Raw genomic sequence first — 12,594 nt, 5'->3', positions numbered from 1 at the left:
CCTGTCTGTCTCTTTCCTTCTCTTTCCCTGTCTGTCACTTTCCCTCTCTTTCCCTGTCTGTCTCTTTCCCTGTCAGTCTGTCTCTTTGTCTGTGTCTGTCTCTTTGTGTCTGTTTCTTACCCTGTCTATGTCTGTTTCTTACCCTGTCTGTGTCTGTCTCTTTCCCTGGCTGCATTGTGACTTGCCAACATTCCATATAAGGGCGTGGCTGCGCATTCTTCTGAAGTTCTGGCTGCACTGTGGCTCCCAGCTCCATTTGCTTTAATGGAGGCAGGTTTTTTGGCAAATAACTGTAAAGAGCGAGGTTAAAATTTCCCCTCGAAACATAGCCCATGACGCTCTCGGGGTCCAGAAGTGTGAGGGTGCAAAAGTTTGTGGCTGTAGCTGCGATGGTGCGGATGCCAATCCCGGACATACATACACACATACACATTCAGCTTTATACAGTTAGGTCCATAAATATTTGGACAGTGACACAAGTTTTGTTATTTTAGCTGTTTACAAAAACATGTTCAGAAATACAATTATATATATAATATGGGCTGAAAGTGCACACTCCCAGCTGCAATATGAGAGTTTTCACATCCAAATCGGAGAAAGGGTTTAGGAATCATAGCTCTGTAATGCATAGCCTCCTCTTTTTCAAGGGACCAAAAGTAATTGGACAAGGGACTCTAAGGGCTGCAATTAACTCTGAAGGCATCTCCCTCGTTAACCTGTAATCAATGAAGTAGTTAAAAGGTCTGGGGTTGATTACAGGTGTGTGGTTTTGCATTTGGAAGCTGTTGCTGTGACCAGACAACATGCAGTCTAAGGAACTCTCAATTGAGGTGAAGCAGAACATCCTGAGGCTGAAAAAAAAGAAAAAATCCATCAGAGAGATAGCAGACATGCTTGGAGTAGCAAAATCAACAGTCGGGTACATTCTGAGAAAAAAGGAATTGACTGGTGAGCTTGGGAACTCAAAAAGGCCTGGGCGTCCACGGATGACAACAGTGGTGGATGATCGCCGCATACTTTCTTTGGTGAAGAAGAACCCGTTCACAACATCAACTAAAGTCCAGAACACTCTCAGTGAAGTAGGTGTATCTGTCTCTAAGTCAACAGTAAAGAGAAGACTCCATGAAAGTAAATACAAAGGGTTCACATCTAGATGCAAACCATTCATCAATTCCAAAAATAGACAGGCCAGAGTTAAATTTGCTGAAAAACACCTCATGAAGCCAGCTCAGTTCTGGAAAAGTATTCTATGGACAGATGAGACAAAGATCAACCTGTACCAGAATGATGGGAAGAAAAAAGTTTGGAGAAGAAAGGGAACGGCACATGATCCAAGGCACACCACATCCTCTGTAAAACATGGTGGAGGCAACGTGATGGCATGGGCATGCATGGCTTTCAATGGCACTGGGTCACTTGTGTTTATTGATGACATAACAGCAGACAAGAGTAGCCGGATGAATTCTGAAGTGTACCGGGATATACTTTTAGCCCAGATTCAGCCAAATGCCGCAAAGTTGATCGGACGGCGCTTCATAGTACAGATGGACAATGACCCCAAGCATACAGCCAAAGCTACCCAGGAGTTCATGAGTGCAAAGAAGTGGAACATTCTGCAATGGCCAAGTCAATCACCAGATCTTAACCCAATTGAGCATGCATTTCAAATCCAGACTTAAGACGGAAAGACCCACAAACAAGCAAGACCTGAAGGCTGCGGCTGTAAAGGCCTGGCAAAGCATTAAGAAGGAGGAAACCCAGCGTTTGGTGATGTCCATGGGTTCCAGACTTAAGGCAGTGATTGCCTCCAAAGGATTCGCAACAAAATATTGAAAATAAAAATATTTTGTTTGGGTTTGGTTTATTTGTCCAATTACTTTTGACCTCCTAAAATGTGGAGTGTTTGTAAAGAAATGTGTACAATTCCTACAATTTCTATCAGATATTTTTGTTCAAACCTTCAAATTAAACGTTACAATCTGCACTTGAATTCTGTTGTAGAAGTGTCATTTCAAATCCAATGTGGTGGCATGCGAAAATTGTGTCACTGTCCAAATATTTCTGGACCTAACTGTATATTAGATAGATTATATATATATATATATAATGTGTGTATATATATATATATATATATATATATGTATACATACATCACATAGAAGACCCTGGAACTGATGTGATATACACAAAGGAGACACTGAAGCAGATTTATATACATCACATTGGAGACACTGGGGCTGGTGTGTATATACATCACATAGGAGACACTGAGGATCATTTATATACTGTATGTCACATAGGAGACACTGGTGCTGATGTGTATATGTCACATAGGAGATACTGGGGCTTATATATGCACATCACAAGACCCCATCTTGGTAACTCGGCTGGAGGTCGGGCAAGCTGGCCCGGTACCCACAGGGGCTGTTTCAAATAGCAGTGGGAGAGCAGAGGCTGCTAACTACTAACAAAAAGAATGTCTGCCTGATGGCTGATACTTAGCACTGTGTATAATGCTGCAAGTTTGTTTGCACATGTGTCCCATGCATACGCGATGACTATGAAGACAAATTAAAGAGCTGAAGTCTGCAAAAACCAAGACCGCTGGCCCCCCTATGATATTGACTGCTACCTCGCACTGGAAATCTTCCCGGTGGGCAGATTGCCAGTCCGGGAATGCACAGACGTCTTAGTTGCTGTATATAGTCAGTCTGCATCCTGTACTGACATGTGACTGACAGGCGGAAGTTTGAATTATATAAAGGACACCATTTTATCTGATTCTTGGAGAACCTCTTTGAAGTGGTTGCCCACTAATTGTATAATTCCTTCTGAAATGCGGTACTCCCCCATGTAAAATAATAAAAATATATATGATAACTCCCTTGCCATTTCAGTTATATAGATGTTCATCACTGGAACTGCACTGGTGCAGAAGTTAAGTGAAAATCTTTTTTATTTTAAGCAGGCAACTAGAGCATATAAGAACAGATTGTCTAAGAAGTGGACAATCAATTTAACCCCTTCACAACCTAGGATGCATATATACATCCTAAGTCAACTCCCTGCCATTACCACAGGCTTGCATTGCCTGAGATCCACCTGCGCCTGTTATCCCCTTAGATTGCACAGTTAAACACTGACAGCGCTATCTGATGTACTCTGCCAGAGATCTCGCTGTTCCCTGATACTATTAGTGGCCCCGTGACACATTACCATGAAAACATGGGTCAGCTGATGACCTCTGTCGCAGTCATGACTCAATTCCTTTGAATGCAGGCATTCACAGGAACACAGTATTTCTGCTGATCAGAGCTGAAGCATCTTTCTGATCAGCACAAGTGTTCTGACACTGCAGGCATAAAGTTTCCTAAGGGGACTAGTAAAATCAATAAAATAAATTTTAATTTTTTTTTAAAAAAATATTAAAAAAAGAAAAAAAGTAAAAGTTAAAATCACCCCACTTTTGCCCCATTGAATATAAAACAATAAAAAAATACACAAATTTGGTATTGTCGCTTTCAGAAATGCCTGATCTATCAAAATATATAATCAATTAATCTGATCGGTAAATGGTGTAGTGAGAAAAAAATTCCAAACGTCAAAATTACGCTATTTTGGTTGCCGCAATAGTGCATTAAAATGCAACAACAGGCGATCAAAATATTGCATCTACGCAAAAATGGTATAGTTAAAAGAGTCAGCTGAAGAAGCAAAAAATTAGCCATCACTGAGTCCCAGACATCAAAAAATAAGAACACTACGGGTTTTGGAAAATGGCGACAAAAACACAATCCTTTTTTTGTTTTTACAAGCTTCTGATTTATTTTACCTTACTTAGAAGTAAAACTACCGTATACATGTTTAGCATATACAAACTTGTATTGGCCTCGGAAATCATATTGGCAGGTCAGTTTTACCAAATAGTGAACATGGTAAATAAAAAGTAAACACAAAAAAAATCGTACAATCGCAATTTCAACGCACTTGGATTTTTTTCTCATTTTCAGTACAATATGGGGCAGAATGAATTGTGTTGTTTCAAAGTCCTGCTAAAAACAAGCCATCATATGGCTATATTGACGGAAAAATAAAAAGCTATGGCTTTATTTATTCTTATTCTTTATTATTTTTTTTTATTATTATTATTATTTATTATTATAACGCCATTTATTCCATGTATTACAAGTGAAAAGGGTATTCATAAAAACTAGTAGGGAGGATAGGTCACAGATGTAAGGAGGAGACAGATTGTGGATGGCTTTGTAGGTCATGGTTAATGTTTTGAACTGGAGTGTTTGGGCAATGGGAAGCCAGTGAAGGGATTGGCAGAGCGGCTGGGGAATAGCGAGGGGAGATTAAGCCGACCGCAGAGTTTAGGATAGATTGGATGGGTGCAAGAGTGTTGGAAGGGAGGCCGCAGAGCAGGCGGTTGCAGTAGTCGAGTTGGGAGATGATGAGGGCATGTACTAATGCTTTTGCTGATTCTTGGTTAAGAATGCACGGATCCGGGAGATATTTTTGAGTTGTAGTCGGCATCAGGTGAAGAGGGCTTGGATGTGCGTCGTGAAGGATAGCCTCTTGGAAGAAACAGAGGAAAAAGCAAGAGCGAAAAATGGAAAATGACCGGAGGGCGCGGGGGTGAAAGGGTAAAACTAAGAATGGAATATGAATAAACAAAAAAAAAAGTAGATTTTTACCTCCATTTTACTGTGGACCCATTTCTGTTTTTATTATACATACTTTAATACTAAATAATAAATAATAATAATAATAATAATAATAATAATAAATACACCCATACGGATACTCTAGACGAGGGTCTCAAACTCTGCTGAGTATATGGGCTGCACATAGAATTTTTTTTTTTTTATTTGGGGGTCCGCATTCTTTTCAGAACAAAGTGACATTTTTAGTGATACCATATTTTTTTCTATACACCTTTAGGCTATGTGCGCACTAGAAAAGTGATTTTTCTCAAGAAAATTTCTTGAGAAACTTCTGGGAGTTGAAGATTACCGCACCTGCGGTAAAAAAAACGCACCAAAACCACGGGAAAAATGCATGCGTTTTTGCCGCGATTTTGCAGCGGTTTTTCCCTGCGGTTTTTTTTATGCTGAACTGCAATAAATAATATAGATAATAGATAGATAATCGATAGATAATGGATAGAGGGAAAAATGGATAGATGAATAGATAGATAGATGAGAAAGACATATATAATGTCCCACCTCCCTGCATATTCTAAGCTGGCACCCTTTAGTGACTTTCATGTGGCACTAAAGGGTGCCTAGCCTTGTATTTAGCCAAAAAATAAATAATTAAAAAAAAAATGACATGTGGTCCCCCTATCTTTTGTAGCCAGCTACGGTAAAGCAGACGGCTGCAGCCTGCAGACCACAGCTGGCAGCTTCACCTTGGCTGGTAATCCAAAACAGAGGGCACCCCACGCTGTTATTTTACATTAAATAAATAATTTAAAACAAAAAACGTGGGGTCCCCCCCATATTGGATCACCAGCCAAGGTAAAGCGGACAGCTTGATTATATATTAGATATTCTCAGACTAGGGAGGTCCACTGTTATTGGACACTCCCCAGCCTAAAAATAGCAGGCCGCAGCCGCCCCAGAAGTGGCACATCCATTAGACGTGCCAATCCTGGCGCTTCACCCCAACTCATCCCGTTGCCCTGGTGCGGTGGCAAAGGGGGTAATATATGGGGTTGATGCCAGATGTGTAATGTCACCTGACATCAAGCCCTGGGGTTCGTGATGTCATGCGTCTATCAGATACCTGACATCACCAACCCAGTCAGTAAGAAATAAAAAATAGACAACAAAAAAAATTTTATTTGAAAAAAACTCCCCACATTCCCTCTTTCACCAATTTATTGACACGAACAATCAAATCCGGGTCCGGTGTAATCCAATAAGGGGGGGGTCCCACGGCGATCCATACCATAGTCACTGTCCCAGTAAGTGAAGAACAGAATGTTCCCCATTGGCTGGGAGAGTAATGCAGTGACCTGAGCTAACATCAATAGGTCAGCCCAGGTCACTGCAGGAGATACGGAGAGCTGCTGTCAGGAGGTTAGATGAGATCATTACCTGCTGTGATGATCTCCTGCAGTCCTGCCATCAGCGCTGTCACTGACTTCTATGCCCGCCGAGTTGTCGGCAGTATCGCGAGAGCCCGTGACGTCACTGCTAGTGACAGTCTCGGGCTGCTCGCGAGACGGGCTTAGACAGCGGTGACCGTGGTGACGTCAGGAGGCAGGAGATCGTCACAGCAGGTAACGATCTCATCTCACCTCCTGACAGCAGAGCTCGTCATCCCTGCGGCTGCACGCACTGCTGTGTGTCAGTGTCTGCCTGCGCTGCAGCGTGACAAGCTGCTGATACTGCGGGCAGACACTGACACACTGCAGGGCTGGCAGCGGCGGGGCTGTAGCGGGACACAGACTGCACGGGCACCCGCCGGAGGTCACACGGAAGTGCTTCTGTGCGGCGTCCAGGGAGTGTGACGTGTGTGTTTACTCTGCTCCGCTTCCTCTTCTGTCATAATGACATCACTTCCTGCAAAACCGCAGGCAGCGATGAACATTACCGCAGGTAAATCGCGGCTATACCGGGGGTATACTGCACATCATTTGCTACCTGCGGTATACCCCCGGAATTTCGCGATTACATTACAGTGAATGGAGTGAAATACCGGGAGTATACCGCAGGTACCTGCGGAAAAGAAGTGACATGCACATTTTCTCAAGAAATTTTCTCATGAAAATCTTCACAAAGAATTTTCTTGAGAAAAAAACGCAGTGTGCGCACAGCTATTTTTTTTTTTCCATAGGTTTTGCTGGGAAATGTCTGCAGAAAGATTTCAAACATTTCTCAAGAAATTTTCGCAGCAAAACCGCGGGTAAATCCGCTGGTAAAATGGCCTAGTGCGCACATAGCCTTAGATTATGTTTTTGAACATTTTCAGCTCATTTATGTGCACTTTTTTTATTTCAATTTATACAGCTCTAGTAAAAATTAAGAGACTACTGCAAAATTTTCAGTTTTTCTGATTTTGTTTCTTTTTGAGTGAAATGTAAATTGTTCTTTTATTCTATAAACTACTGACATGTCTCCTAATTTCCAACCAAATAAATTTTGTACTTATTTTCTGAAAATGATAAATGGTCAAAATAACAAAAAATGCATTGTTTTTAAGACCTCAAATAATGCAAAGAAAACAAGTTCATAATCATTTAGAAACAACTAGAAATACTAATGTTTTAACTCTGGAAGACTTCGGAAATCAATATTTAGTGGAATAACCATGATTGTTAATCACAGCTTTCATTCATCTTGGCATGCTTTCTACCAGTCTTTCATTCTGCTTTTGGGTGACATCATGCCACTTTTGGTGCAAAAATGTAAGCAGTTCTTCTTTGTTTGATGGCTTTTGACTATCCATCTTCCTCTTGGTTACATTTCAGAGGTTTTCAATGGGGTTCAGGTCTGGAGATTGTGCTGGCTATGACAGGGTTTTTATGTGGTGGTCCTTCATCCACACATTGACTTAGCTGTATGGCATGGCACATTGTCCTGCTGGAAAAAAACAGTCCTCACATTTGGGGAACATTGCCTAAGCAGAAGGAAGCAACTGTTTTTCCAGGATAACCGTGTATGCAGCTTGATTCATGCATCAATTGCAAAGTTTAATCTGCCCAATTCTAGTCTTGCTGAAGCATCCCCGGATCATCACCGATCCTCCACTAAATTTCACAGTGGTTGAAAGACAGTGTGGCTTGTACGCCTTTCCAGGTCTCTGTCTAACCACTAGATGACCAGGTGTTGGGCAAAGCTGAAAATTAGACTCATCAGAGAAGATTACCTTACTTCAGTCCTCTATGGTCCAATCCTTATCGTCTTTGGCAAACTTCAGCCTGGCTCTCCTTTGCTTATCATTGATAAAGGCTTTTTTTAGCTTTACATGACTTGAGTCCTGCCTCTAGGAGCCTGTTACGAACTGTTCTTGCCATGCACTTCACCCCAGCTGCCATTTGCCATTCCTTTTATAAGTCACTTGATGTCATCCTGCGGTTGCTGAGTGACATTCGAATAAGATGACGGTCTCCTGGTCAGTCGCTTTCACCCTCTGCCGGTCTGTAGTCTGGTTGGAATTCAACTGACACTGGAATGGAATGGCTGTCATACATGTAGAGAAGCTGATTTTTATGAAAATGTGCAGTGGTTTCCTAATTTTTGCCAGAGCTGTATATAAAAAAGCTTTTTTAATGGTAAAAGGGTTTTTTCATGCTTTATTTTTAATTATTTGTAATTTATCCCTTTCTTGTAAGTAATATTAACAATTAGCACCATATATGGTAGTAACTTTGGCCAACATCTTGTGGTAATGTTCCCTTTCTGGTCCTCATCTTGTAGTAATGTGCTCATCCTTGTCCCTTTGTAGTAATGTGCCCATCATTGTCCCATATAGTTATGTGCCCATCCTTGCCCCCTGTACTGTGCCCATCTTGTCCCCTGTAGCAATGTGCCCATGTAGTCTCCTGTAGTAATCTACCCATCTTCTCTTAATCCTTTAGTAATGTGCTTATCTTGTCTCCATCCTGAAGTAATATGCCCATCTTGTCTCCATCCTTTAGTAATGTGCTGATCTTGACCCATCCTCTAGTAATGTGCCCATCTTGTCACAATCCTGTAGTAATGTGCCCATCTTGTCCCCATCCTGTAATAATGTGCCCATTCTTGTTTCCTGTAGTGATGTGCCTATCATTGTCCCTTGTAGTGATGTGCCCATCATTGGCCCCTGTAGTGATGTGCCCATCTTGTCCCTTGTAGTAATGTGTGCCTATCCTTGTCCCCTGTAGTAATGTGCCATCCTTGTACCCTGTAGTTATGTGCAAATCTTTGTCCCCTGTAGTAATGTGTCCATCCTTGCCCCAGTAGTAATGGGCCCATCATTGTCCCGTGTAGTAATGTGCCCATCTTGTCCCCATCATGTAGTAATGTGCCTATCCTGTCTCCATCATATAGTAATGTGACCATCTTGTCCCCTGTAGTAATGTGTCCATCCTTGTCCCCTGTAGTAAATGTGTCCATTCTTGTTTCGTGCAGTAATGGGTCCTATCCTTGTCCCTATCCTGTAGTAATGTGCCCATCCTTGTCTCCTGTAGTAATGAGCCCATCTTGACCCCTGTAGTATTGTGCTCATCCTTGTCCCTTGTAGTAATGTATCCATCCTTGTCCTCTGTAGTAATGTGCCCATTCTTGTTTCCATCCTATAATAATGGGCCTATTCTTGTCCCCATCCTGTGGCAATGTGCCCCATCCTGCAGTAATGTGCCCCATCTTGTTTCTATCCTATAGTAATGTGCCCATCCTTGTCCTCTGTAGTAATTTGCCCATCCTTGTTCCTTGTAGTGATGTGCCCATCCTTGTCCCCTGTACTAATGTTCCCATCTTTTCCCCATCCTGTAAAGATGTGCCCATTCTTGTCCCCTGTAGTAATGTGCCCATCCTTAGGGTACCTTCACACTTAGCGATGCAGCAGCGATCCGACCAGCGATCTGACCTGGTCAGGATCCCTGCTGCATCGCTACATGGTCGCTGGTGAGCTGTCAAACAGGCAGATCTCACCAGCGACCAGTGAACAGCCCCCAGCCAGCAGCGACGTGCAAGCGACGCTGCGCTTGCACGGATCCGCCGTCTGGAAGCTGCGGAGACTGGTAACTAAGGTAAACATCGGGTATGGTTACCCGATGTTTACATTAGTTACCAGCGCACACCGCTTAGCTGTGTGTGCAGGGAGCAGGGAGCCGCGCACACTGCTTAGCGCTGGCTCCTTGCTCTCCTAGCTGCTGTACACATCGGGTTAATTAACCCGATGTGTACAGCAGCTACATGTGCAGAGAGCCGGAGCCGGCAGCACAGGCAGCGTGAGAGCTGCAGAGGCTGGTAACTAAGGTAAATATCGGGTAACCACCTTGGTTACCCGATGTTTATCTTGGTTACAAGCTTACCTCAGCTGTCAGACGCCGGCTCCTGCTCCCTGCTCGCTTCATTTGTCGCTCTCTCGCTGTCACACACAGCGATCTGTGTGTCACAGTGGGAGAGCGCCTTTGAAGAAAACGAACCAGGGCTGTGTGTAACGAGCAGCGATCTCGCAGCAGGGGCCAGATCGCTGCTCAGTGTCACACACAGCGAGATCGCTAATGAGGTCACTGCTGCGTCACAAAAAGCGTGACTCAGCAGCGATCTCGGCAGTGAGCTCGCTGTGTGTGAAGCACCCCTTATTCCCATCCTGTAGTAATGTTCCCTATCATTGTCCCCATCCTGAAGTAATGTGCCCCATCCATGTCCCCATCCTGTAGTAATGTCCTCCTCCTGTAGTAATGCCCCATCCTTGTCTCCATCCTGTAGTAATATGCCCATCCTGTAGTACTGTGTCCATCTTGTCTCCTGTAGTAATGTGCCCATCTTGTCCCCTGTAGTAATGTGCCCATCCTTGTACCCTGTAGTAATGTGCCCATCCTTGTACCCAGTAGTAATGTGCTCATCCTTGTCCCCTGTAGAAATGTGCCCATCCTTGTCCCCTTTTAGATATGTGCCTATCTTGTCACCTGTATTATGTCCATCCTTGTTCTATCCTTGTAGTAATGTCCCCTTTCCTAATCACCTTCTTTTAGCAATGTCCTATGCTGTGGTAATGTGTGTCCTCTATTATGCTGTTCTTTACATACACACACAAAAAAATAGATTATTCTCACATGTCCTCCGTTCGCTTGGTTTCTTCTTTCCTGCTTCTTGTGACCTGCAGGCACATGGCCCACTTGATGATGGCTGCCAGTGCAGGAGTCGCTGCTGTCCACACTTTGCTTCAGTTGAATGATTTGTGGTGCCGCGCAGAGAAGCTCTCTGCACTGCTATACCAATGGCAGCTGCCAGCCAATCAGAGGCCAGCAGCTGATGTCAAACACTTGATGTCAGCTGCTGGCTTCTGATTGGCCAGTGGCTGCCATTAGTATAGCTGTTCAGAGAGCTTCTCTGCAGGGCGCCGCAAATAGTTCAACTGAAGTAAAGCACTGATGATGGCAGCTCCTGCACTGGACGCCATCTTCAAGGGGGCTGCATGCGGCTTGCGCGTTGGAGGCTTTCTAGCTAGACCCTTTTTGTGAGCCAGAGCAAAAAGGCAATTTGTAAAACAAGCTTCAGGTATTGAGCTGTTCATATCTTGCTTGTCATAGTTACTTACACAACAAAATAAGCTAACTGCTGCAATATAAAAGGGGTGACTTGTCATGAGACAAGTCCTATATTCCTTAGATGCTTGTGAGAAGGTGATGGTACGTGATTTTGGAGAATCATTGATTTTCAAATCTCCATACAATATATACAATATAAGTAAGAATATTTGGCTTCTGGTCTCATTTCTAATTTAAAATTAAACCAGAACTTGGGAGTATGTCAATAGCTAGCTTTTCAAGAAGTTTCTGTTCCTAAAGCAGCCAAATAAAATACTTCCAAAGTAATATAATAATAAAAAACCGAGCATGATAACATGATAAAAAAAAAAATATATATATATATATATATATATATATATATATATATATATATGTGTGTGTATGTATATGTATATATATAAAATATACATATATATTGTGTGTCACATTTACATGTCATTGTTATAGTTCTGAACTGGAACAGTGGAAAGAGTTAACTCTAGCTCCTTAACATAAAAGACAAATTGCTGTGACTGATATGGAAGAAGTTTCCTATCAATGGCAGCAGAAGAGACAGATAAACACTAGGATTAACTGTTTACTAAGAGCTGGGAGAAGTCTAGTTGTTTTTGAGTCAAAGAAGAACAAAATGTACTGTTGTATCTGGTTTCAAGAGCATGCTGTTTATCATCCAGCTTGTGCTGTGGTTGGTAGACTGGAGCTCCCCACCCACCCTGCGTCTTGTCAGCTCTCCCACAGAGGCCTCCCTTCAATAGGACTGTGAGTTAATGAGAGAGAGATCTGCCCTCTGTGATCCTTTATTGCCTGTCACGAGCTGACATATTGACCCAGAGAAAGAGGAAAAAAAAAAGGTAGAGGGGGCGGAATAGAGAAAAAGTGATTTTGATTCCTGGAATTGTGCTAGAACTGCTACCACACTGCTTGTAAACACTGTCCATGTGCTCGCTGTGACTGTGTGTCATCCACTCCTGCTCTGCCCAACCAATGAATGGGAGAGCAGCACATAAACAAGAGGGAGGGGTATAGGAATGAGAACATGCTTGATCCCAGTAAGAGCTATTCTCAGTCACACGGTTCTACGCAAATACTTTGTTGTTTTTATTTATTTTACTGTGTTTATTTGTTTATACTTTTGTTTAGTTGCTTTCACGGTTTATGCTGTCAGGTGATCTATACAGTACCAGTGCTTTCCTTGTATTCTGGACATGCTCTTGACAGATACTGGGACCACACGGCATTGTCTGTTGCAATTCACAAATGAGCACAGTGTTCATGTTAATTAAATTGGTTTTGTGTTTTTGTTTCGTACGTATTTATATGGAATCTTTGTAAATACTTGT

At 42.6% G+C, this 12,594-nt stretch overlaps 1 protein-coding gene across 1 annotated transcript in view; it reads left to right on the top strand.

Annotated features, from left to right (window-relative positions):
• The window catches only part of SPIDR (scaffold protein involved in DNA repair), a 667,795-nt gene that overhangs the window by 483,772 nt on the left and 171,429 nt on the right, over positions 1–12,594 (top strand). The window lies entirely within an intron of this gene.

The sequence above is a fragment of the Anomaloglossus baeobatrachus genome, chromosome 6 (genome assembly GCF_048569485.1).
Source record: "Anomaloglossus baeobatrachus isolate aAnoBae1 chromosome 6, aAnoBae1.hap1, whole genome shotgun sequence".
NCBI lineage: Eukaryota > Metazoa > Chordata > Amphibia > Anura > Aromobatidae > Anomaloglossus > Anomaloglossus baeobatrachus.
This window is presented reverse-complemented; position numbering and strand designations above follow the sequence as displayed.